Source organism: Chironomus tepperi, unplaced genomic scaffold (assembly GCF_022539635.2).
Source record: "Chironomus tepperi strain 1889 unplaced genomic scaffold, CSIRO-AGI_Ctep_v1 contig_171, whole genome shotgun sequence".
Taxonomy (NCBI): domain Eukaryota; kingdom Metazoa; phylum Arthropoda; class Insecta; order Diptera; family Chironomidae; genus Chironomus; species Chironomus tepperi.
Window position 1 is genome coordinate 42227 of NW_027226293.1, and position 22887 is coordinate 65113.

Consider the following 22887-nt stretch of genomic DNA (forward strand, 5'->3'; position numbering starts at 1 on the left):
TTTAAAATATTAATAAACTTGGCATTTCCAATTTAATCAGAAAAACGATGAAATGAATCATGATGCAATATTTGATTAAAATTTTGTGCTTTTGTTCTCATTGTTTGACTTTTGTTCACATTGTTATGGGGCTTCCCAGTTTGTAGCTTTGTAGCACTTTGTAACTTTGGGTTGAATGTGGATTATTTTTGCGGCACAATGCGGAGAATTGCTTATTTTGCCGTAAAAATTGATCGAAATCAGCCGTCAATGCCACTTTAGATCATGACCCAGTCATGGCGTTAATACGACGACGCAGTGGTGCCATAGAGAACACTTTGTGCTCTTCGAGTTGCTGCGCTTAGCGGACAGATCAATTGTGGTTCATTTGGATGTCTCTAAACCTTTTCTCTATAGATAAAGACAGTTTGGAGCCAGGAGTCATCTAAGGGAGGCCCTGGCTTCTTGTTAACTCTTCCTTAGATGGCTTCTTATTCCATGCTGACCCTAAACTGCCTCTCTTTAAAGCGCGAACGTTTACTAGCCTTTATGCTCCTGAATACCTCAATCAATACCCTCTACCATCCCCCTGACCTTCACATTCCTTACCAAAAATTCTGTGTCTCTTCAATCATATCTTAATTACACACCATTACAAACCAAAAACTGCACATCAATTCAAGATCCTCTTCATGAGAAATTCGCAGCAAGAATTTATGAATTTTGACTCAACAATTAAACTCAAATGTCAGAAACAACAGACAGAATCAACAGTCTAATGGAAACTTTTGAGTAGTAATTAAAATTTTCATCCAAAATATGATTATTACGTCAAGTTTAAGAGCTTGCAAAAAATTTATAATTAAATTCTAAGTATTTTTTTGCGAATGTTGAAAAATTAAATTAAGACTTTTTAAACAGTTTGATGGATATTTAGGGTTTGAAAGTATTTTTGGTTGAGTTAGGGCAGAGCTGGTGAAGAGTATGGAGAGTATTTGATGTTGTGGGTGCTGTTCTAATCCTTGTCATATCAGCAACACTCAATATATCTAGCGTTCTCGAATTATTGTCATACCGAGAATGCAAGATATACATATTGATCGTTGCTGATATGACAAGGAATCGAACATCATTCTATGAAGTGACTTAGAGAGATTGGCTTCTGATGAGAATCAAACACAAGTTCTCACAAAAGTGAAAATCATTCATAGATTTAGGTTATTTACTTAGCCACAAGACCATCTAAGTCTCACTTTTGCACAGACAGATTCATCTACATAACTAGAACAGCACAATGAGTTTGGTTACGACACCGTTTAGGATATAGTGAGGTTCTAGATTCCACAATACTTCAACATTACTCAGAGCCTAATCTAAAGACAACCATCTTAATTCTTGAACTCTACTTACTTAGCTGGTCTTATAGATCAATTGTGATGTATAACTTCCATTAGATGACACTTGAAGCTGGCTATATCTCAAGCTCTATCAGTTGCTATTAGTTGTTGCTTGTCAAATTCTAGTATCTGTACAGCAAAACTTGATTAAAATACCTGAAAGGGACACACAGTAGTAAAGTCAGAAACTGTTGCATCAGGTCAATATTACTCTGACACCCGAACAGATAAGGAGCAGGCTCATGAGTATGCTTACAAAATTAAGCATGCTTAATTATATTGATTGAGTATACTCATGAATACGCTCATATAGGAGAGTTTAGCTCATTGTCTACAGGATCATAGGACCGTATTTAGTAAAATCTTGAATCAACAAATAGAATAACTGAATCTTGCCTTTACGTCAGAGTCACACTGGCCTGAGTTAACAGTTCTTGCCATTTCTACAGTTCCTGCTTTATTCATCGCAAAAAAAAAACCTCCAACCTAATATAAATTCCAATAATTAATTGTTATCGGACTTCCATCTACTCCAAATAAAAATAATCGTTCCTCTTTTAAGCATTTCTTGTCTCTATTTTTCCCCCCATTTAAATTAGAAAGAAGGCGCTGAGAAGATTCTTCATTAAAATTTCTTCCTCACTTCATTTTATATTTATGTATCTTTTTTAACTCTATTCTTTCCGCAACTTAATGATCCGCATTTACATTAGCAAAATGAATAAAAATTGCTTTCCTGTTCATCAAATTAAGAGAATCTTCATGTTTCTTGTTACCTTTTTGATATGCTTGATGCTATAGAAATTAAAATAACAAAAATATTTAGAGCTTAACTGTAAAAAGCGACAAAAAACAGCCAAAAAAAAGAGATTTTTTTTTTTGCGAAAAATTCAATTAAAGTCACTGGCTTTTTACGGGTATACAAGTTCATTATCTCGTTTTTCATGAGGAACATCATCATCATCATGGCAGAGTTCTATGAACAATAATGAGCATAAAACCGTGAAATTCTTGAGACATGAGAAAATCTTTTCTTTTTTGACTATAAATAATGCAATTGTCACGAACAATTGACGAAAAGCTTCTTGTTGACGACGCCTAACTGACTGCCTTTTATGCGTCACTCACAATTCAACAATTTGTTGAGCAATATGATGATTATCCCCAAAATTCAATACACTTAAGAATGAGATGTAATGCTTGTTGAATGCCTTCCAATGTCGTTCTCATGTCAATTCTGTGCATATATATTTATAATATTATCGTTTTTATGGGAACTGGTGATGTCGCTTTTTGTGGAGAGTAACGGAATGCTTTTTAGTATCAGGATGTGAGTTTTTGAAATTATATTTAGAATATAGCGGAATTGAGGAAGAGTTAGATAAATTTTTATTGGAGTTATAAATGTGAATTGACTGGCTGCTTTAAGATGCTGTTAAAGTGGATTATAGAAATGTTCTGTTGGATTGCCTATTTTTAATGGATATAGAGTCAGACTAATTAAAAAGCGTAGAATTGGGAGTAATGAGGTAGATTTATGGGACTAGATAGTGTATCCTGGGAGTATTGAGGTAAAATCGGCTAGTTTGAGTGACATACTTTAGAAATGTTCTAAATTGTAGAGTCCAGAACACGATCTAGATACCGTACAGAAGCAGTAAACAGTCGTATATTTTTCACAGCGCACATTGTTAGTTAAGCGTCATCTAAAACCCCACATGGCAAACGATTCAAGGCATCTAAATTAAAACTAGGACAGCACACAGGTTGTCCATCACTATTCTAATGTTTAAGTGACGACATTGTCACTAGAATGAAGTCCTGACAATTGCTAGATTTTCATTGGGATCGAACCCGGGTCATGACAATTGGACGACACTCTAGTCACCATAGCTCAAGTTGACTAAATTTTATAGAGTCGAGTCAATTTGAGTCTAATTTTATACGAAATTGAGTCGATTAGAGTTAAATTTCATACGAAACACTCAAATCTTGTCAACTTAAGACGTAACTTTTTCAATACAAAATTCGAGTCGACTTCGAAGCTTTGCTAGTCACACTTACGTTGCTGTTGCTTTATCGCTTTATATTATAAGTATGGGTTAAACAAGGATTCGAACTTTGGCATCACTTAGAAAACAACAATATTAACTCTACAGCCAACAGAAGCATCTATCCTCCTTAATCATAAGCTCCTAAAACGCCTACATATATAAACTGATATCCCTTTCAAAATTGATATTCAAATTTGGTATCAAGTCCATCAATCTATATCTCTACAGCATCTACATAATTCAGCTACTTATACAGCATCCATACAATTCAGCTACTAATTAAATCTGTTTATTTACCAACATTTACATTATTATTCCTCAAAGACCTACACATCATAAATATCAAAAGCAAATCAAAAGATGATAAGAAGATTAAGTAATCAATAAGATTATTTAAAGTATGAATGAATAGTAGCCATCAAATCAGCTTTAAATTGAAGCTGTATTGTTTATATTTTGGATATTGTTTCCACAAAATTTAACAAGAAATTGAACGGAAATATAATCTGTTAATAATCAAATTGAGCTGTTTCCATTATTTGAACGATTAATTCAATTATAATGTCGAATATTTATACATCCACATGTCTGAGGTATTAAAAACATCACTTATAATAAGAGTATCGCCTCTCATGTAAATACATAAAAGTCTCACGTCTTGTAATAAATGGAAAACATATGACAAGAGATTTAATTTTTGGCAAGACGTAATAAAAAAGGTTCTCTTAATGTCGTACAAAATATTTTAATTTCGTAGGTGCTATAAAGTCACACATTAACGGTTGTGAATTGCGCCCAACGATTTATTCTCTTTTAATAATTCATTCCGAAAAAAAATGGAACTAGACTTTCTGTTACAAGTATGTCATATAAATATTTTCATTAAACCTCCATTTAGATGAGATTGTGGACTTTATGACTTATGATGTGAATATTGTTGACTATGGTAAAAATAGAATATTGTGTACATGTGACTGTCTGTGGGATTTCCTTAACATTTTTCTTTCCTACATATGTGAAGAGAGTTTTATAATTCAACCGTAGCTTCTTTTGATGCTGATGATATTTTACAATGATTCATGATTAATTTCTATTTGCTTCTTGTGTTTTGAAATAAAGAAAATCAAGCTTGTGTTGGAGTTGAGATTTAGAAGCAAAACGCATTTACAATTTAACGGACTTTCAAAATTTAAATTTTTTTCTCTCACTTCGAAAAGTTTTTCTCAATTAAAACACACAAAATTTGCAAAATTCATCAAATTTTGATAAATTTTGTGATTAAAAAAGTGGCAAGCATAACTTCAAGCAGTTACAACTTTTATTTTTCAAAAATTTAACGGAACTTTGAAATTTGAATTTTTTTTGTCCACCTCGAAAAGTTTTTCTCAATTTAAACTTACTAAATCTGCACATTTTATCAATTTTTGATAAATTTTGTGTTTAAAAAAGTAGCAAGCATCAATTGCGACTTCAATCTTTCAAAAATTTAACGGAATTTCAAAATTTGAATTTTTTTTCCCCACTTCGGAAAGTTATTCTTAAATTAAACTAACTAAATCTACAAATTTCATCAAATTTGCATGCATTTTGTTTTTAAAAAAGTGGCAAACATCAATTGCACACAATACAAACTTCCTCCAACCTTAACTTTCCAAACCACATTTTCAAGACTATGCCAATACCAACTGAATACATAAACATACATCCACATTGCAAAATTCTGCTAACAACTACGTCGCAACTAAATACACAACTCAGATGGAAGATGATAAAAATATTTCAACTGTAGTTTTTGTAAGACTTAAAAAAATTAATTAGTTGACACTGAAACTCTTTTACTTCCTCCGAATGAGCTTGAGTTTCCAATTAACGAGTTAATCTGTAGGCAGGTTAATTAACGACTTCTATGTTGATCCATATTTCTTAATATACCTGACTAGTTTCTGTAACTCATGACGACATTTTTTAAATTTGATCGTAAAAAAATCATAAACTATCAAGTATAATTTAATATATTTACAAATTTTAGAGCTTTCCGCTATAATTCAAATTTAAATTGAGCAATAAAAAAATATAGTCTCCCTAAAATAATTCGACATAAGCTCAATTTAACTTCAATTTCCAGAAATGAAATCTCGTTTTAAACAATTTAATGAATAAATCGTCTTAAAATTTTATTCCACATAAGTCAAGCGTTCATCATTCATTTCCACACTTAACAGACTTCTTTTTTTTTTGTTGATGAAATTGACAGAAAAACTTCTTAAGTATGCTTTCTCGCTAAGTAGTAAGAATGTGAGATTTATTGATGCGGTGATGTTTTTTGGGAGGTTGAGTGTCGTGTTCAGTTTGTCTGAAGATTTAATGGATTTTGTTTTCTAACCTCAAAATTACAAATTACAAAATTATCTCAAAAAGACAGCTTTGAAGTTAAAATTCTCAGCTTAACCTCAAATATTAAGGACTAAATTTAAAACATAACCTCAAAATTTAAGAACCTAACCTCAAAATACAAGAATCTAATCTCAAAATACAAGAATCTAACCTCAAAAAATAAGAACCTAACCTCAAAATACAGAAAACTAACTTTCTTTTACATATTCTGAACTAACCTCAAATTTTCAAATCATAACCTCTTAAAATTCTGAAGGAAAATCTTAAACTTTAGTATCATAACCTCAAAATTTTGAAACATATACTGAACTAACCTTAAAATTTCAAATCATAACCTCAAACTTCAGAAATTTAATCTCAAATTTTAGTATTGTAACCTCAAAATTTTAAAAAATTTCAATTTCCAAAATTCATCTTCAATTTTCTTAATTTTTTCAACATATCCCCAAAAATTCGAAAGTAACCTCAAAGTTCATCAAATTCTAACCTCAAAATACATAATGCGCTCCAACACTTGCCAATCAGATCATTTCCAATCCACACTTCAAACGCATTCAAACTCACTCAAAAAGAAAAGATTTTCATGAAAAAATACTAGAAAATCAAATGAATGAAATGTGACAAAAGTTGATGCACATCTTTGAAAAAATTAAAAGTCTAAACAGTTGTCGCATAGTTCTAAAAGAAAAACGATGAAATTTATGATGTGAGGCATAAAGAAAGCATAAACACAAAAGTAGGAAAAGATGAATGCAATGTATTTAAATTAATGGATTAAAACATTATTCAAACTCTACACAGTGAACAGCATTTTTCAGTGGAATTAAATTCATTTTTCACATTCCCCGGTTTGATGCATTAATTTGATTCTGTGGCATTGCATGTGCATAATGATGATTCATTGTAATAATGGCGATTATCATGATAATGTCTTTATGCAAAAAAAAAAATATTGTTATTAATGATTAGCCTTTTGGAATGATGAGATAAAAGTTGAACAAACTTCCTCTTTAATGCGTGCAATTTTTTATCATGTCGTGATGAGCTGTCTTTTGAGTGAGAATATTAAGGAAATTTGCTGTCGGATGTGATCGGGTTGACTTTTAATTGAGAATTTTGAGGTTAGGATTGTTTAATTGGAGCTAACTTCATGGCAATTGAAGCTAACTTCATGTCAATTGATGCTAACTTCAAGTCAATTGATGCCAACTTCATGTCAATTTTATGCTAATTTGCCACTGATTCTATTGAAGCCAACTTCATGTCAATTGATGCTAACTTCATGTTAATGTTATATTAATTTGTCAATAATTTTAAAGGGCTAACTTCAAAGTTGATGTTTGTGCCAACTTCAAGTCAATTGCTGTCAACTCAATTGATGTCAACTTCATGCTGATTAGAGCCTCTTTTACGTTAATTGATGCCAATTCTGCATGAAATGACACTAATTGCAAGTTACTTGATGCCAATTTTGACTGAATTGACGCTAACTTCACGTAAATTGATGCTAAATTCATTTTAAATAGAGAGCCAACTTCACGGCGTACACCATTTGTATCAAAGAATAAAAAATTCTCATTTCACACCTAATTATTACTACACTATCCTTGAAATCACGCATTTTGCACCCAGCATACCAAATCCAATAAACCCACAGCCTCAAAAAAAAACGCACGATTATTCAATTAACCAACTCAAAGCAATCAAACAACTTGCCAAAAAATTCCACACATCACACAAACTTTTGTGCTAATCAAGTTACAAAACATTTATCTCAACATTCACCATATCCCCACCTTACATCTATGATGTTACGGATAATTACCAGAATACCATCATAATCCGCAACTTAATTACAAAATTCAATCCATCATAATCATATGCGCTTCACACATTAACCCATAAAACTGAGAAATTTCTCCACGAGCTTCTACTGCTTCTTCTTATTCCTGTACAAAACAAAACAAATCCAAAAAAATGAAAAATTATTCAATTTTTTTTTCTTTTATTAAATCATCTCGCAATTTATGTAATATTCGTAGTTAGCAATATGCGGAAGAGATTAATTTTTATTAGATATATCCATCATGTTATGTTGGAACTTCAATCTCATATACTCATATCGCATTACTTTAATGATGCGATCATAATGACAATCGATGAATAAGAGACATTCATTGATCAGTCGCGTACGAAAAATAAAAATTGCGATTCTTTTGTGTCGATTGAGAAAGAAGTCATCAAGCGGCAAGCAGCATAAATGCGACCTCAAAATGTAATCAGCTTTATACTTTTTTTGAGGTCTGAAAAGTCATCGATGAAGTAAAAATAACAACAAAAGGAATTGGTTGTCAATTGTTGTCTGAAATCTTTGATACTTCCTTTATGCGCATTGATGCTTGGCTGGTGGTGTAGGAAGCTTTTGTTAGAGAGTTTGAGGTTTGTTTTGGTTGGGTTGATGTGCTGATCAGGAAGGTATTGAGGTTAATTTTGGAACTTTTGTTCCGGATTTTCGAGATTCTCTTCAAATTCCTGGCTCGCTATCTAATCCAGAGCTACTCTGAGCTGCAATGTCTTAGACTTGGATACGATAAGCATTTAAAGAATTTAGGATTCGAACCGGCCAACCTTCAAGTTATCACTTGAAATTAGAGGCAATTACCTAGTCAAGATTGCGATTAAGACAATGAGAATCGAACCCACGACTTAACAGTGAAGATTGCAAATTATGATCAGCATCCTTATCCTCTCGACCGCTAAGGCCTTGCTCATTCAATGACAAATTGAACTACATAAAGCTAAATATCAATTCTTCTCCAACATCTTGTCATCCAGTCCAACTCCAACCTCCAAAATTAACCATTTTTCCCACAAAATCATCTCAAGGTTCTCTTGAGGTTCTCCAATTTTTTCATACAAATATTAAATTTCATTTCAATACATTTTTTTTTGTCGTGGTTTTTACGGCTAAACTTCGAATTTCCCTTTCATCGAGCACATAAAACTGCACGCACATATGTGTTTGTAAGGTACGATGACTCATCCAACCAACCAATTCAATATTGTTCATTTCATGCAAGGAAGACGAGAGAAAGTGCATTAAATATTTAAACATGATAAAAATATGTTTCTGGGGAAGGAAAAAGAAGAGAAATTATTCCTTCCTTCCTTTGCTTATTTTTGTCCATGCAGTTCTTCCCGTTCTGCGCGTGCATGTGTAAAAATAGACATGGAATGGGAATTAGGGATGACATGATCTAGAAATTTTTACCTTTTTTAGGAATTATATCTCACGTTTGTTGATCTTTTTTCGTGTGCATGTATTAAATTGGATTAAATTGAACTGCACCCATTCCAATATTATTTTTAATAACAAGGCATAGATTCTTGGTGATTCATTGTTAGTTTGTGGGATTGGAAGGGTTTAGATTGAGGTTTTATGAATTATTTTGAGGTTATGCTGTATAAATTGTAAAAAAAATGAAGGGTTTTTAAAAAAATTTGAGGTTATGTTTTGGAATTGATTAGGATTTTTAATGATTTTGAGGTTATGTTGAGGCAAATTGAAGATTTGTCAATTTTTCTTGATTTTTATCAAATTTTTTTTTGAATTTTTTTCAAAATTCTAACCTTAAAAATCAAAATTATAACCTTAAAAAATCCAAAACCTCACTCTCAACTTGCCATGCTTGACCACACAACGTCTAATATCCACAATCATTCCCTCTTTCATCCCATCTGTCCATCCTACCATGCCACATACAATAAACATTATTCTCGGGAATCCCTTCTTTTCTTCTTACGGCCATTGACTCATCAAACTTGTATGATTTTTCGTTACTGATACCGATTGCATGTAAACAGAATGTGAGTCATTTTCAAGGAACAGATATATACACAAGAGCAATAACAACTTTCGATTTCAAATGAGAAATAAAAATTCATTTCAATATCATTAATCTGAATTAAAGGGAAACTGAAAATTCTCGAGGGAGCATGGAAGATGGAAAATATTTTACTTTATGGATATCGGTCATGAAGATATGTTTGTATCTGTCTAGGAAGTTATTTATGGATTGAGATGGTTGAAGAGTTGGAGTGGAATGTTCTAGACGTGGAAATTGAAGAGAAAATTGAATTTTGGGATGAAAATTGAAATTTTCATGAAAAATAGAAAAAAACGGTCAAAAAATTTCAAATTTTCAAATTTAAATTTAACGGTTTTTGAAATTTTAAATAAAAAAAATTCCCACTTCGAGATTTCAAACTCAAATTTCACCCCTAAAATCCACTTGTAAACACATAACGACTACAAATTACTAAATTATCATCCGGAGCATGTAATCTCCAAAAAATTTCAAGTGGATATGACTCTTCAAAAGGATACAAAATAAGATAACAAAAAATTTGTAACCTAAATAAACAATCAAATAGAGTTATGAGCTCAAACAAAAGCCCATCACTCATTAAAAATCTAAGAATTTATTCCCAAGAATGATAAATTTTGGATCACATTCCAACTTAACAGATTTCTAGAAAGAAATGTCAAAAATGATGTTTTCTCATGAAACGCGATAGATTGTGATGCGTGTGTAGTTTATCATAATATAAAAGAAATGGAAATAGAGACGTTAAGTGGATTAGAAAATGCAGCAAAAGAAATGAGAAGTAAATGACTTTTTAAAAATGAGTTAATGGAAATAATTAAGTTGCGCTTTGACATTGAAGTAAGACGTTGACACCGTTGTCTGTCTCTTTGTGTTTGTGATTATTTTTATCTCTTACTCACAGCATTTGCGGCTTCCTTTTCTTCATAATGTCTTCAAAATAAAAAAAAAGGGAAATAAACAAACATTCAAGTGAGATAAAAATGGAAATCATGACGATGACTATACCCCATGAGATATTGTCTAATAAAAATCAGAAACCTAATCTATAAACAGAAAACTGAATCACATCATTTATATTCATAATTCTCTGTGTCTCTTTTTGTACAATACTGAAAGTACAAACACATGAGCGACAACATATGCGACGAAAAAATTCTTTTTGAATTTTTATGTATTTATGCGTCAAGAGTCAAGAATCAGGAAAAGTGAATGAGAGTTGGGATGGCAATGAGGGAACGGAGTTAAAGGCGCAATTTACTTTTAAGAGAGTAAATTTAACACTTTTGAATATGGTTGGATGTGGCCGAGGCAAAAAGAAATCAGGCAGCGACTTTTCACCCATTTTGTTTTAGAAAAATTAGGAATTGAACTTGAAAATTTACTGAATTTTCAAACAAATTACAATTTATACTTGGTTTAAGATTGACATTATGCAGTAATAAACTTCAGTGGACGGGTAGACTTGGGAATCAGCAAATAAAAAGTCAATCTGGCAAAATAGAAGTTGGACAAAAATTTAATTATTTTAATATTTCAAGAGTATTCTTTCAAAAAAATTAATCAAAAAGGGTTCAAAAAATGTCTTGGTCTGTTTTTTATGATATTTATTAAGTACAGGATTCGAACCTAATACCACATCGATTTTGTACTCATTTACAACATTATATTGAAAAAATTCCAGACAAAATGTCAACATAAACCATCCCCATCTTTTCCCTTAAAATCCAGTTTAATAACATAAAAAAACAACAACATATTCACAATTCATCCCGGCATGTGAAGATGAAATGAAAACACAAACGCAAAGAGTTAATTTGAGATGCAAGGAATGAAAAGGAAAATTCTTCACTTGATCGTCTGCACATGTGGATGTTCATGACTATTTAAATATGCATGTAAGTTCTTACGTGATGTTTCATAGAATTGAGTTAACTGGAAATTTATGAGGACTTTTTTTCAACGTCTAGTTCAAAGGAGGTTCTGATTTTTTATGAGTCGAGGAAGACTTTTGAAAATTTTCACTCAACTGAGAATTTTTTTAATTTCTAGAAAATTTTATTTCTGTACAGGAATGCCATAAATTCAACAACATATTCCAAATAATCCCTAAAATCAACTTTTTCTAGTCATTAAAATTCACAAAAAGTACAAAAAACGTGTGACAAAATAAAACTTCGTGTTTAACTTTTCACAATTTTTCTTCAGACTGGAAAGTTTTTCATTCTCATTTTATTCATGATGCATCTTTGCTCGACATGCTGGAGGGAAAATAAATAAATCTCATCATCATGAAATGACTCGAATCGCGACTTTATGTTTCGTTTTTATTTTTTCATAAGAATTAAAGCACAAAAATTTTTATTTTTATTTCACATGATGAATTAAGAGCATTGTGTACATTGGGAATGATTTTGCTTCATGTGGGATGTGAATTTGTCATGATTTTGTAGGGTAGATAATGAAATGATAAATTTGTGATGGACATATTTAGCAAATTGGATCATCAAGGGAAAACATTCATGATTTTTGTAACGGAATTTTCTAATTTAAATGTCATTAAAAATAAATTTGATGAAATTTTTTCACTTCGAAAAGTATTTTCGATATAATTTCTCTTAGATCAGCTATTTTACTGAACTAAAAGCGACATGCTGCATAAAAAAGTGGCAAAAATAATATAAAATTCATCAAACCAATAAATTGTCTCCCAAACTTCATAAATTCTCACAAAAACATCTCCAAGACGTCAAAAAATGACAAATTTATGACTCATAATGCATTCAAACCCACCAGTTTCAAACAATACCGCAAAAAAAGACATCCAAAATGCGATTTTAATTGTTTCATCATTCATCTTGTCACTCCGTTTAGTCACATTTGGTACTCAATTTCAATCCGATGATGATGACTGTTCTTCTGATTTTTTTTATTTCGCGTCTGTCATCGACAAAATATGAAAAAAAGATTCAATTAGTTATTTTGAGTTATGCTTATGAAGATGTGTAACTGACTGTTCATCATTCGCATATTAAAATTATATTGAAAAACTGTACAAATCATTTAACCTTTACAAGGCAGACATTTATGAGCAGAGAGTGATAAATTAATATAGTTTCTATGTAGTTAGGCAGCATAGGGGGGTTATTTGTAGGTTTTGTCTATAGGGTAATGGGAATTTTATTGGTTGAAGTCAGGGGGATGTTAAGAGGTTCGGACGACTTGTCCACATACTGGGAGGGCTATCAGGACCACCATATGATTTGTAGTCGCATATACCTAAAGTCTACTAGTCATTTAACCCATTATTTTACACATCATACCCAAATAACCCCCACAAAAGCACAGAATAGCTTCTCACTAAATGTCACGACAGAAAATGATTTTTCTGCGGCTTTTTTTTTGGATAAACAACAAGAAGCAAACAGAAAAATTCAATTACAGTTCAAAAAATTACCATTTACAAAGATCAGCAATCCGCACAAAAACAGTCATTACGTAACGGATGATGATCATCAACATTTGCGACACAACAAAAAAAAGGCAACAAAATAAGAATTAATCGAGATATTTGTTGGCAAGCTCTGAGAGAGGAAGTTCGGCATCTAATGGAATTTTCTTTTAAGCCGTTCTTTCGCCGGCATCATGGAAGCTTCACATGTTTATATAAAGAATTTCTTTACCGTATTACCGGATATTCATTGTCGATTCAATACAATTTGCTTTTCATTCTTCTTTCGTCTCTTATTCTGCATCGTACAGGCACAGGTATCGATGAATAAAATGAAATAATAAAATTGCAAGCTCAACTGCCGGTAGCACGGCTGTAATTTTAATTTATCATTCATAAAAAATGAGAGACTCGTGTTGTAATGATTTACTCTTGAATATACTCGTCGATAAAGTGATTGCTTAACACATGTCGTGGACATTATTATTGAATATTTTTTTAATTCAACAAATGCGTTGGTGCACAAAAATAGACACTGACTGTTGATTTTTGTCGGTAATTGATTGGTCAACAAGTTTTTTCTTCTTTTTTCACTTTATTTTCTGCGTCAACAGTTAACTGTGAAAGTTTAATGACACTAATTAAATTAACACGTATTTTCGTGAAATTGGGGAGGTTGTCAGCAGTTACAGTGACTTAAAATTAATGTGTTAAAGATAAATGTATACTTGACTAATTTGATGAATGAACATGCTGTTAAATCACGATTTAATTATGATTTTTGGTGGAGTTATTGTTGTTGGTTGTTCCCTTCCCTCCTACCCCAGGGTTTGTAGAGGTTGTCTCAGAATTTTGAGGTTATGTTTTGTACCAATTAGTTTAATTTGGACAAAATTCGCATAAATGGACTATTAAAGGTTAGAATTCAGAATTTTTGAACAGTTTCACATCTTGGGTTATTTCAGGTACACCAACCATACCATACCATGACTCCATATACCAACCACCCCTCTGGAACCTCTTCCAACCACCTCTTACCTCTTCTTGTATTCCAACTCGCTCTTCCTAATTTATTGCAATCCATATCAAGCAATTTCCATTCTTCTGCTTCTAGCTTCTCCCAAATTACCAATTATCCAGCCTAACTGACCCCTCCAATTCAACCCATCCAACCCACATTCATAAAATCTCTCAAAAATCTCCAAACAATTCATATAAAAATTCTCAATTTCGTAGAAAATTTATTTGATTTTGTTTGCCTTGAAAATGATTGAGTAAAACAATAAAATAAATAAACTTGAGTAGCTTTATTCACATTTTTAACAGGCATTACATGTACATTTCACATTACTCCTCTGCATCATTTCCATTACTTGCATTTAATTCACTTTTTTTTTCAAGGAATTTTCAATTGAAATTATTTTTGATGTAAGTGGAATAAAAGAGATGAAATTTAATATGGTTTTGGATGGGTTTAAGGTCGGTCAGGGTTGGTGGGTGGGATTAGCAAAGAATGTGGAGGAATAAGTGGCAAGAAATGCAAAATCAGGTGACAAAAGTTGGTTTAATGCAGAATTTGACTTGAATAGTCATTCTTGGGGCAGTTCGGGACTAATTTTGCAGGAATTTGGGAAGGAAGTAGGTCGAAAATTGCTCTCAACTCCACGACTATGTATGGAGCTTACCATCTTATCATGGTTAAATTACTCCCCATGCCAAATTTTTAGGTTTATGGCGCCATATTTCTCCCAGGGTAGACTTTTTTGAGGTGTGGGCATCATATGCCACCCAAAGTTTACTACTGAGTGTGACTTGACCGAAAAGGATTCGAACCTCAGCCTCTAAGCCTCCCCATGCAATTTCCAATTTGCATATCAATTCAGCAAATGATATTAATTCATTTAAATTCAAAAAACGACTCCATAACCTCAAAAAAAATTCTCATACGATACTCAAAAGAATTCCACTCACTCAGCAACTCTGCTCGCGCGATATCAATTTTCAGTCAATATTTGCAAGCATTTTTTTTCATCATACATTGTATGGCAAGCAATTTATGAGCTCAACAATTTTTATATACATCGCTAGACATACTTAAACACACTTTTTTTGAATTATTCAATGCTTCGATGAGTTTTATGTTCCTTAAAAAATTGGAAATGGAATTTATTTCTGATATAGATATGCGAGTAGATTACTTAAAGGTACAGTCTGTTGTTCATCGCAAGGTTTTGTGTTTTGGAGAGAGTAAACTGACCATTTGAAAGGAAGACAGTCAGCATTAGCTATCATGTGGTCGGTCATCGACTCTCAATTATTTATTTTATTCATTTTTATTTTTCTATTTTTTTAGCAAAAAAAATAATCGTGAAATGATAAAAAATCTTTAAAGCTAATATTTTTGTGGCTGTAAACAATAGTGAAATGAGTTGAAAAAAAACAAGAAAGTAAAAAAAATCGAAAGCAATCAATTAAAATAAGAAGCAGCAGCATATGAAAATGAAAACTGCTTTTAATTGCATAAAAGAAAATTAACAATCCGAAAAAAAAAATAAAATAATTTTGTGAGTGAAAATAAGTGAAAATCTTCCAACATGAATTGTATGTCAGTGCAGCAAGACAAGAAAACCTTTCAGCGGAACCACCATCAACAAATTATTACAGCTGATAAGCATAACACCTCTACATCATCGACTACATCGCGTGTTGGATTGCGATCGTGTTTGAGAGGTGGAATTGAAATTGAAGAAGCGGAAAGTAAGATTAAAGAAATGGAAAATTTTTTTATTTCTTTTTTTTTTTTAAATTACATTTTAGATGAGATTTTGCAACTTATTATAAGGTTTTATGATCATGCAAATGTAATGTCACAATAATAGCGGCTTAGAAATATTTTTAATTGATTTTTGAAAAATTTAAAATTTTAACGGATTTATTGAATTTCAAATTTAAATGAAATTATCAATTTGAGAATTTTAATGTATTTTTCGATTTTGAAACTTTAGGAGAATTTGAAAATTCAATTTAAATTTGAAATTTTTTACAGGAATTCTGAAAATTGAAAATACAAACTGATTTATGAATTTAAAAATATTAATTGATGAATTTAAATTCAATTCCAATTTGAAACTTTAATGGAATTTTCAAATTTAAAAGTTTAACAGATTTTACAAATTTGAAATTTTAACGGATTTTTCAATATTGAAAACTTCCCGGACTTTAAAAATTGAATTTTCGAGTTTAAAAGCTGAAACGAATTTTTCGAATTTGAAGTTTAACAAAATTTGAGTATTCAATTTAAATTTCATAATTTTAACAGATTTTTTAATTTTGAAATTTTAACGTATTTTTTAATTTTGAAATTTTAACGGATTTTTAATTTTGAAATTTTAAATTGAAAATTTACCGGAAAATTTAAAATTTGAATTTTCAAATTTGAAATTTTACTTTTTAAACTTAAGATTTGAATTTTGCAAAATTGAAAATTTATCAATATTTTTAAATTTGAAAATTCTAACGGTTTTTTTTTACATTTCTGCTTTTAAAGTTCAAATTTTAAATTTTGCATATATTTGAGAATCGAACCTCAAACTATACAAAAATTCTTCTTTAAAACTCAAAAGTCATTTATCAAATCAATTAGAACCAACTCAATTCAGTTCATTATCTCCAATAATTAAGTTCTTAATCCACTTACTCTCTCAAAAATGCACCCAAACCCCAGCTGCTCATCTTCTCTATTTACTATTTACAAAAATACTTTCATTTTAAAATATTTTCAACTTATTAATGAATGGAATCTCAAGTAAAACAACCCAAAATATTCTCATTAATACACAAAAATTCCTAGAATTGCTGCTAAGTATTTCCATAAATTTTCATCATTAATTAAGTAGCTTTATTTTGAAAGATTCCCCACTTCATTAGATTATGATTAATTTGCTGCCAGTCTCGAATTTCAAAATCTCCTTAAGATTGTGTTTCATCTTTGGAAATCAATCCATGATTCATGCCATAATTTTCACATCGTAAAAATTCACTAAGCTACAAATTATTTGAATTAATCCAAGCCAACCTCCTCAACTAATTTACAACAATCTTGAGATTGATGTTAAGTTTATCAACTTGGTGCCGCCGTTGTAATCTGACACAAATATTGTTGTTTAACTTTGTAACCTGATCTTGGTGTAAGGAAATGCAAATATGTAGCATCAAATGTAAAGATAGCATGTGCATAGGAAGAATGAAAGTTGGATGGATTTTAGGTTAAAGTACTTAAAGCGCTGCTGATCTTGTCATTGCTTAATTAAGCTGTACTGAATTTAGTTGAGCAGAACAGTGCTGAATTCAGCTAAGCTGAGCAGTGCTGAATTGTTCTGCTGCACAGTACTCAATTGTTCAGCTGATCTGAGTAGGATTGAGTTTAATTGAGCTGAAAAGAATTTAATTTAGCTGAGCTGAACAGTGCTGATTTCAGCTGAGCTTGTCAATGCTGAGTTCAACTGGGCTTAAAAGTGATGAACACAACTGAGCTAAATTGTGCTGAATTCATATAAACTAAAAAGAACTGGATTCAATTGAACTAAATAGAGCTGAATTCAGCTCATCTAAAAAGTTCTGAGCTAAATAGAGCAGAATTTTGCTGAGTTAAACAGTGCTCAATTTAGCTGAGCAGAAAATTGCTGAATTCAGCTGAGCTGAAAAGTGCTGAGTTCAACTGAGCTGAAGAGTGACGAGTTCAGCTGAGCTGAAGAGTGCTGTACAAGATTGAATTCAGCTGTGCTGAACAGAACCAAATTCAGCTGAGCTAAACTAAGCTGTGCTGAATTCAGCTGAGATATACATTATTAAGCAGAATAGTGCTGATTTCATTCAGTATAACTACATATCCAGCCCAAATTGATCATCAAATCATCCACACCCAAGCATATGCAAACCGCTAATAAAAATGCTCAGTAAAAGACATTCTTAAAGAATTTCAACTTTTATTTTTATCCAACTACAACATATGATGATATCAACTGATGTATGCTATAAATCAAGCTCTTACTTGTTACTTTCCTTCTTCTAACAAACAGAAAAAGCAGCAAGCGATGCTAAGAATACTTTTTTTATTTTATTTTATTTATGCCATTTCAAGTGATTTAATTTAACTCAATTGAATTCGTAACGCTCAGAGTTCATCATCATTATTATCATCATCATCATCATCGTCGTCATTTTGACAGAAGAATGAAAAAAAGACTGTTTTCTATTTCATATAATCATGAAAATTGCTGTTATTATGACAAATGGCATTGCAAATGTCGCGGCTGCTTCTCTTCTTCTTTTTATGCCATTTTTTTTTTTTTTGTTTTACTTAAAACGACAGAACCCGCTAAACAGTCCATAATTGTCATGTATGAGAATGTGCTAACAGCTGTAAAAAAGTATATATATATTATTTCCGAAAATGAAATAATTTAAGCTGTAGCGGTTTTTCATGCGTTTTTTTGAGGCTTGTTTTTAAACTGAAACGAGTTCTTTGTTGCAAATATTTTGGATTGTTGACTGAGACTTATCTGTAATGTTAAATATTTGTCAGAATGCACGTACTTTTCCAATAAATATTTATTAGATTCATTTAAATTGGAATTTTAAATTTGTCATTGGAATTTAACGGCTTTTTAGGAATTTAAATGAATCACTTTGTGGAGGAAGTGTTGAGAAGAAAACATGGCGGACTTTTGTCACTTCGAAAAGTTTTTCTTTGATATTTTCGTAATTATGATGAATATTCAATATTTATTGGTTTTAAATTGTAGAAAAAAGTGGCAAGAGTCAGATAAACTCAACCTAACTTAACAAATCAATCAAAAAATGATCAAAATTTAATATTTTCGATGTTTTTCAATGCTTACTTTACCAAATAAACGTCATATCTTCTAAAGAAATGCGCAATATTCGGCATCCCCGCCAAATTACCCAAAAACTCATTTCTGCACTCTCTCTTGTGCGCGAAAACTCGACATCGAGCATTTGTCATGGTATGTTTATTTATGATTCATACACATCGCATTACGGTGTATTGAACTTAATAATTTTATGCACATTGAATAATAATAATATTAAACCAAAATAATAATATTAATTTAATAATGATGAGAAATACGGTTAATTTATTTTATTTTTTTGTCATTTGGCAATCGAACTATTAAAAAAAAGTACAGGCATAATGACAGCATCAAAATTATTGTTGATTCATTTGCCCCACGACTTTAATTAACTTGTTTCATGACAATTAAAAAATATGTATTTTTTGTTGTTTGTACGCGGCTTAATTTATGACATGCTCGAACAATAGAAATATTAAAAACTTTAACATTGAAAGAAATCAGTGTGAAGACATCGAGCCTGTCGGGGCCTGAAATTATTATTATTATTATTTTGTTGATTTCCTTTCTAATCTATAAATTATAATATTTTATGGTGTTTATTTATGTTCGTGAACCTTTTTGTTCTGGCTGTTATTAGACAAAAAAAATCTCAATTCATCTTTCAAGAAATCTTTTTCATTCCTTCTTCTTCTTGCATTCTCTTTTGTTTTTTTTTCTGTGTCTGAGCCACCCACAAAGAGAAATTTTGTTTGTTATTAAGACTTCTTCTTTGAATTTTTCAAAGTTAGAAAGTCATTGTAATTTAATTTTAATTAGATTCAGATTATCTGAATTTTCAGTGATTTGATCTAGATTCCAGTCGATTGGTGCCGAATTAAGAGATGCTGAATAGAACTGATTTCAGCGTTGCTGAATAAAACTGAATTCATTCGCTGCTGAATAAGTTTAAATTCAGTACTGCTTAATAAAGCTGAATTTAGCGCAGTTGAATTCAATGCTGTGAAATAACATTGAATTAAGCACTGCTGAATAAAACTGAATTTCAGCGTTGCTGAATTAAACTGAGAATTAGTTTTGCTGAATAAAATTTAATTCAGTGCTGCTAAATAAAGCTAAATTGAATTTTGTCACTGCTGAATGAAAACTGAATTCAGAATAAAACTGCTGAATGAAACTGAATTCAGCGTTACAGAATAAAGTTGAATTAAACGTTGCTTAATAAAGCTGAATTAAGCGTTGCTTAATAAAGCTGAATTAAGCGTTGCTTAATAAAGCTTAATTTAACGTTTCTGAATAATGCTGAATTTAGAGCCGCTGAATCATAAGTCACAGTAGGAATTTCAATTTAGCCGTGCTAAACAAAGCTGAATTCAAAGCTGCGCATTCAGATCTCATCAAAACATTCTTAAACCGAACCCTCATCTAAACAAAAACAGCAATAATATCTGTCAAAACGGCATTTAAACTTGAAATTAAACTAGTTTCATTGCACCCCCGCTTCTAGCTGCATCTACACACATATGTGTGTTTTTATGACTATAATTTGTAATGTGTATCATCCATTAAATAGATCAATTTTCAATCATGCAACACATACTGATGGATATGTATTGTATTTATGCTTCTGAAATATTATTTTTAAGTTTATTTGTATTTGTTGATTTTTATTTACTGATTATTGAATTAAGAAGGGAGCAGCATTATTAAGTTCTGATGCTGACTCATGTTCATAAATTGCATCATTTATTGTTACTATTATCTTGATGATGTTGATGATGTTGAGCATCGGCAATAAATTAAAGAATTTTCTTCATTATAACTGGATCGTCTGACAGTGAATTTTAGTTTTTTTGTGGTTTTGAGAGAGAAATTGATGGGAAAAGGTTTGGTTTTCGATTGAAATTGACGCATTTTTGGTTGATTGATCGAGAATAATCGTGGAATTGTCTTGATTATCTGATTTTTCTGATATTGTAATTATGTGAAGCTAGTAAATGGCAATCGATCAAATTTAACGGTTTTTTGGAATTTGAAAATATTTTAAGGCTAAATTTTCCCACCTCAAAAAGTAATTCTTGAATATTTCGACAAAAACAAAGATAAATCATCAAGTAAACATTGCAAATTGAAGAAAAAAGTGGCAAAGGTATATCTAAAAAAGCTTCTGGTCATTTAAATCAAGAAATTCCTTAAAAACTCCAATTTTTCCATTTATTGATCATCAATTTAACCTGCTTTAGATGAATTATGAACCAAATCTACCTCAACTTCATCTAATCTCTAAAAAATGTGTAGGAATTTAATTCTTACTTCTCAAAAGCCGTGAAAAATTGTGGCGCATATGAAATTATTCACGGATCATTGATGACTAGATCAAGAAAGAGAGAGTTTGTATGTTCTCGTATGATAGAGTTCCCATTAAGCTAGCACCCGGAAGCGAATGAAATAAAGGCACTAAATAATAACAATTTATCTTTATGATGGATCATCATTTTACTGTCATTGTAGTTTTTTTTCTCTATAGTTCTTTTTTTTTGCAATAGCTACTTCATTTCACATTGTAAATAAAGCAAAAAAGCAGGCAAAAACAGAAACGAATTGCTTTTCGTGTTTCAGTCTGCAATAACTTTTTCGTGTGCGAAAATCTTCATGATGTATGTATCATAAATAAGCAGAAATGTATCAAGAACAGTTTTTGTTGTTATTATTTTAATTCATAGGCGCGCCGCGGCAGCATTTGAGCCAATTAGCTTCAATTATTTCTGTATTTAGGAGGTTGTGATGAGAACAAATTTTACTTGATGGTTTATGAGTCATACAATAATTTTTGGCAAAGGATGCGGTTGTGGTGGTGCAGTTGTTATATGCAAATGATGTGTCTACTGGCAGTTTTTTCTCATGCATGCTAATACTTGTTTCCTTTTCAAGTTTATGCAATGAGTAAGTGGATGAGTCAGTATATCAATTGCATGAAGAGTGTTTCACTTAGAAAGTATATGAAGAAATTGTAAAATATTTATCATCTTTATTTTCTTAGAAATAGTAGATGTAAATTCAATTTTATTAGGTTTTTTTGCTCATAGAAGGTTAATTTAATTGACTTGGACATTCAGCGTTAAAATTGCATCTTTTAAAAACTGCTTAATTATGCTGAGCTAACCCTAACTGTACTGAATTTAGCTGAGCTGAACTGAATATAATTCAGCTGAGCTGAAATATACTGAATTCAGCTGAGCTGAAATATTCTGAATTCAGCTTTGCTGAACTATTCTCAATTCAGCTGTGCTGAACTATTCTCAATTCAGCTGAGCTGAACTGAACTGGATTCTATTGAACTGAACTATACTGAATTCAGCTGAGCTTAACTGCACTGAATTCAGCTGAACTGAACTGTACAGAATTCAATCAAACTGAGGAATGATGAGCTCAGATAAATTGAATAGTTTAATTGAATTCAGCTAAAGTGAATAGGACTGAATTTAGCAGAGTTGAAAATTGACCAAACTCTACTAAGTTTAGCAGTGTTTGGTCCAAATCGTCTAAATAAAGCTTAAAACTATTCAACTTAGCTTAGCACAGTGCTGAATTCAGACAATCTTAATAATTTTGACCCAAATATTGCTTAATTCAGTTCAACTTAAACGTGCCGAATTCAGTTTAGCTAAGTGTTGCTGAATTCAGTTTAATCCAATAAGCAATGCAAAGCTTGAAAGTGATGAATTCAGCAAAACTCGTAAACTCTGAATTCAGCTAAGCTCAATGGGGATAAATTCAGCTAAGCTAAGCAGTCATAAATTCATCTTAGTTTAGTTATGCTGATCTCAACTAAAATTAAAAGTCCTTAAATCA

The 22887-nt window shown here is 31.3% G+C and overlaps 1 long non-coding RNA gene across 1 annotated transcript in view; it reads left to right on the top strand.

Annotated features, from left to right (window-relative positions):
* The window catches only part of LOC139088890 (uncharacterized), a 39196-nt gene that overhangs the window by 11248 nt on the left and 5061 nt on the right, over window positions 1-22887 (top strand). The window contains exon 2 of the long non-coding RNA XR_011544262.1: window positions 15516-15919. This is a non-coding gene — a long non-coding RNA (uncharacterized lncRNA). The remainder of the gene's footprint in view (window positions 1-15515; window positions 15920-22887) is intronic.